Source organism: Neophocaena asiaeorientalis, unplaced genomic scaffold, assembly GCF_003031525.2.
Source record: "Neophocaena asiaeorientalis asiaeorientalis breed wild unplaced genomic scaffold, Neophocaena_asiaeorientalis_V1.1 scaffold134, whole genome shotgun sequence".
In the NCBI taxonomy this organism is placed as follows: domain Eukaryota; kingdom Metazoa; phylum Chordata; class Mammalia; order Artiodactyla; family Phocoenidae; genus Neophocaena; species Neophocaena asiaeorientalis.
Genome location: NW_020185339.1, coordinates 8447965 through 8453897, shown reverse-complemented (window position 1 = coordinate 8453897; position 5933 = coordinate 8447965).

The window sequence follows — 5933 nt, the reverse complement described above, 5'->3', positions numbered from 1 at the left end:
TAGATTCTGTTCCCTTACTAATACCTGAATCTTATCTTTTGATCTCTTAGTTTTGATCTTTTGCCTAAGATCAATTTGATGTTGTCACTATTTCCGCCATGACCAACTAAAACTTGGTTCAGTAAGGCCCTATCCGTGTTAGGTAAATTTAAAATGACATATGGCACAGCCGAATACAAAAATACATCTCCTTCAGGCAGAGCTAATTAAGGGAGGACATAGTTCATTCAAAGGGGACTAAAATATATGTTACTTGAATTGACAATTATTTCACTGATCTTACTAATTTTATTCAGAAGTCAAACCAGTTGTACATGGAGACGAATAAAGTGAGTCAATTTATTAATTAGATAATACCCTAATTACCTATTTTCTTCTCTATCAGGAATTTCTAAAAGGACCAGAAAACTCCATACTTTTGTGAAGAGAAAAATAAGAACATATTTTGTTGAATTATTTCATAAACTGGCCTTGTATGTCCTTATTTTGTTTAAGATTATGAATAGTTTCAGAGAAACATTAATAGAATCAATAAATAGTGATATATAATCAATATTTGCTGTTGATAATTTTTTAAATTGGTTTTACTCAGTTGATAAAGAACTTGAGGGTACACCAGGTGTCATGTTTCTAAAATACCTGGCTTATTTAAACATACACAAAACAGTATTATACGTTTGTATATAAATATTCCAGATTAAGACAACTGTTTGTACAAGGACTTTGGCCTATATTTTTACAATCTCAAGCAAACATTCTTTGTCATGAAATCTTGAATTAACCAAGGAAACACCTCAGTGTGAGGAAAATGAATTTTGGTTTGGGGGGCATTATATTCTATTTCTTTCTATCACAAAGCCGAAGAATTGAGCAGTGATGTTTGCCTGCCTGCTCTTTTCAGATGAATGACATGGAAAATTACACAAAAAGTGAAAAAAGAAACTGCCTTGTCCTTCTCAATTGCTTGGAAATGGAAGTGTTTATTCAAGCATTTACATGTTGGCCCTGGCTCCTGGTGGCCTTGATTAATATAAACTATTTTCCAGAGGTGTAAGATAAGCAGCTAGAGGCATATGGTTTCTCTACTTTGTCTCTGCCAAAATTCTCCATCTCCTCCATCTACAACTTAGAGGTCCTCAAGGAAAAATCCTTTGGACTCATCCTAACTCACCTGGACTCCTGCAACAGGGGCTCAACAGGTGTTTTCTGGCTTCTACCCTTGTCTTTTTAATGATCCATTCTCCACTGAGCATCAAAACCATCTTTCAAAAATGTGAATCAATTTCTCTCACTTCCTTACCTAAAACTCTCAAATGACTGCTTACTGTGCTTAGAATATAATCTGTACCCCTTACCATGGTTTATACAAGACTCTACAAGCTCTGGCCTCTGTCTGATTTCATCTTGCACTACCCCCCCTTCCTCCCTGGGCTCTACCCATATTGTTACTTTTACTGTTGTTCACACCAAGTGCATTCCCACCTTAGAATCCTTGCTCCTTCCGTTCCCTCCTCCTGGAATGTCTCGCCCTGAGAACTTACCATGACTGCCTTCTTTTTTTGCCCTCAGGTCTCAGCCCAAATATTACCTCTTCAGAGAGACCTGCTAACCTCTCAATCCAAAGTGGAACAGCCCTGCTTCGTGGCTGCTTCCCCATAAGCCTGCTTTGTTTTCTTCCTTAGCACTTATCACTGGCTGACATTATTTTATTCATGTATTTATTTTCTTGTTTATTGTCTTTTTACTCCTAACTAAAATCTGACCTCTATAAAAGCAAGTATCTTGTTGATCGTGTTCACTGCTGTATCCTTAACATCCAGGACAGTGACTAGCACACATTACTCAGTTCAGGGGGATTTGTAACATGAACAAATAAATTCAGCTGTGCAACTCATCAATTGGGATTTTTTATTTGCAAGCAACAGAAACTAACTGTAACCAATGTAAGCAGAAAGGTATTTGTTGGAAAGATATCAAGTAGCTCACAGAAGAGCCAGGATAGCTGGAGGAATAGGCTTAGAAAATAGGCAGGAGCCAAGGCTACAGGGTCAGAATCATAACTGCAATGAAACCAAGAAACAATCTGACCAGAAGGATACTGCCCTCAGTCCTGCTAGGTGTGGCCACTGGACACTCTACGACTGGTGCCCCTGCCATCACTGCTACTGGATGCTGGTGGCTGCTCTCTCAGCATCATCAGACTAAACTCTCACTGCCCAAGGTTCTTTACTTCCTTCTACCTCCACGCTTACGTTTCCTTGCAGCAGTAATCTTAGCCACATGTCTATAACCCTAGGTAAGGTTAAGTTATGAGAAGAACAATTTCTGGCCTTTATAGCTTTTGTAGTAGAGGGTAGATTTTGTCATCATAAAATCATAAAATGTGAAAAGCAAATCATTGCTTTTTATAGTTTACGATTAGACATGACATGGAAATTCATTGATCTCACTATGCCCATGGTAGATCTTTCAATTTATTCAGTAGTCATATATCAAGTATCTCCTATTTCCTTTTGTAATAAATAGTGACTGACTCAATGAATGGCTACAATTTCAAGATTGTTTATAATTAACCCTATAAAATATAAAGAGCCCTACACAATCTTAATGATCTCATGTATCTCTAGGGAGCTTTGAAAGGCTGATGAAAAGACATACCTCCACTGCAAGGCCAAGAGTACATAACCATGTGCTGTCACAATAGAGGTAGAAGATTTGGACTCTAGATCCAGATGCTGCACACCCTCCCTGAGTGACTATGGGCAGGTCTCTGAGCCTTGGTTTCTTTACTTACAAAATGAAAATATTAATAAAATATAATAGTCTTCTATTACAGCCTCACCAAGTTTTTCTGAGTATCACATAGGACAATACATGAGTACGCCTCAAAGAATAAAAGATATACACAATACATGTAAAGTATCAATATTATTATTATATAAGTAGCAAGACTCTATTGCAATTGGAGACCATGTCTATCCTAGTCACAAGAACTACCATTTATTTAGCTCTTGCTATGTCCTCCAAGCATGCCTAACCCCTTATTCTCTCATTCTCTTCTCTCCTGCCACCTGCCTGAGTACAAGCATCTCTATTAGATATCTACCAGATCTAACAGATCCTCTCAAGGGCCCTTTCCTTCCCTCTTGGACTCATGCTTCATATGGAGAGATTTCAGCTAAACCATCTATACTCATGGTCTCCCTCCCCAGGGAGAAGGTGTTTATTTGATTAAAGAGTTTAAGGTAAGAAAGTGACCTTCCTTAGACTAATAAGTACTAATAAGTCATTTTTGCCTTATAATCATATTGGCCATTTTGTCTTATACTTGACAATACCTATGCAGGGAATGAAATTCTCTTTATAATGTTTACTATCTATATGCACTATTTCACTCATTGTAAAATCTTAGGTCTTGGAAATTTGATTAGTTTATGCTATGGCCGGCTATATAACACTTGGAGTATTTTATGTATATTAATTCTAGGCAAATTTACCCTTACAGTATTTTGGCAGCTCTGCCTTTATGCATAATCAAAGACATATAGACTTGCCACTTGTAAACACAATGTGATACATAAAGAATAAACACAAGTCACAGTGCCTACAACACAAGAAAAGCACAGTGGGCAGATTTTTTAAAGGCTCAGCTCAACAGGGAATAGAAAAAAAGAAAACACAAATGTCTCTGTCCTGCACAGAGAAGCCTTGCCTTTGTGTGCTGTTTTCCTGCAGATGAAAAGGCAAAGAGAAGCTCCAGCCTGCATTGCTCCCCTGGGATTTGAAAGAACAAAAGAAAAGTAAACACTCCTCTGTTTCCAAGAATGACATTTAGGCAAGAATAGTCTATCTTTTCTTTTTGTTTCTCCTTCTTCCCTTACTATTAAACAAAAAGATAAGTGGTAAGGTAGAAATCCTTTTAAAAATTATTTTTGTTTGGGGGTAAGAGTTTAGTACTTCTTTTGAAAATTACAGCAGAACTTATTTTGTTTCCCTCCTTCCAATTGTCTAATGCAATATCCAGTTGTTAATTTCCAAGGGACTTCTGATTGTTTCCTGATATAATTGAAATTTAAGACCTCTGATTTTTTTCAAATGATCTATTATTCCAGGCACTATAGGGAGTACCCTCAGTTAATGCTGATTGTAAATGACTTCCTCATGTGACCTAAAACCCTCTCAAAGCCTTATTCCTAGGACTTCAACTCATCTTATATGTTCATCCCAATGTTGTGCCATGATGGTAAGCTGCCACTGGGATGGACTCAAAGCTTAATAAGAATATTATTATGCCATGCTTCTGACATTATAATTGTCCCAGGCTGTTAGACCCATCAGTGGGAGGTGATGTGAGACTCTCCAATGGTTGGGTAAAGTTATGCCAGCGTGCTCAATTCCAATCCACACTGAGACATGGGGCTTCCATTACCATCTCTTTCTCATGGAACCTTATTCTAAATAGCAGGACACATGTGGGAGCCACATTCTTGTTGAATCCAAAAAGCACCACCACCAAAATAATCCCTGACTACTGCATTCAGTATCCTCATCCCCCTAAATCCTGGCATGTTAAGACAGGTCCTCTATGAAATCCTTTATTTATGTTTCTTCCTGACAGTGATGCTCAGATACTGAGATGAATCACCTAAAGAGAGCAGAATCTTCTTTGGCAGTTTTTGCCAATTAAATTCACAAATGTCTTTGACTTTAAAAAGACCTTATAGGGAATTCTCTGGAGGTCCAGTGGTTAGGACTCCTCACTTTCACTGTCAAGGGCACAGGTTCAATCCCTGGTTGGGGAACTGAGATCCCACAAGGTATGCAGCATGGCCAAAAAAACAATAATAATAAATTTTTAAAAAGTTTAAAAAGACCTTACAGGTTGAATTGGACGCTCTTGACCCCCAATGTCCTTAATATCCTATTCTTGTGGGTTTGCTCCAAACCCTCTGGTTATTCCTTTTCAGTATCTCTCTAGGGCTCTTTGTCCTCTTTCTTTTATTGTGGGTATTGCCCAGACTTCCATCTTGGTGCTCTGCCCTGAACACTCTACAGGACTACGGATCACAAACCCAAGTGCATACAGGGCTCTGAACATAAATAAATGAAGCAGGTTGTATGGGAGACAAATAATGCTCTCTTATTTTTTGATACAGCAAAGAACTATCTTTTCTCATATAAGAAAACAAAAATCCATCACAAGCACAATCTTAAATGGCAGCTGATATTCAGTGTCAGTGAGGTAATGAGTCAGTGGAATGGCTGAGTCTGCGGGGAACCAGGAAGCAGCTATTTCTCAGCTTCAGTCAATGTCTTCCACTAGGTAAAATAACCATTAGCAAAATTTTTCATTTTTCAAAAGAATCTGGAAATTCAGACTTTTATATGAAATCTCCAATATTTAAAAAAGAATAGATACATGTATATGTATAACTGAATCACTTTGCTGTACACCTGAAACTAATACAACATTGTTAATCAACTATACTCCAATATATTTAAAAATATTAAAAATTTAAAAATAATAATAAATAAAAGTAAATAATAATAAATAAATAAAATTTAAAAATAATAAAAATAAATTTTAAAATAATTAAATTAAATTAAAAATAATAAAAAAATAAAATTTTGCTTGAGCCTAACACATCTGTCTGCCAGAAACAGTGGGCCAAAGAGAACACATCTCCGTGGCAGGTATGATCAGTGGGTCGCCAGTCGTCGGCAGTCGTCGGCTTCTTCACTACAGATTACTACAGGCAGTCGTTTTCAAACTGTAGAGCACAGCCCACTAGTAGATCATGTAATCAGCCTAATGGATCGCAAGTAGCATTTTTAAATGAAATTGAATTGCACTGAGGAAAATCAAAAATAAGAGAATATATCACATTTAATAAAGATAGGTGTTATTACAGGAGACGCACATGCATCTGTGT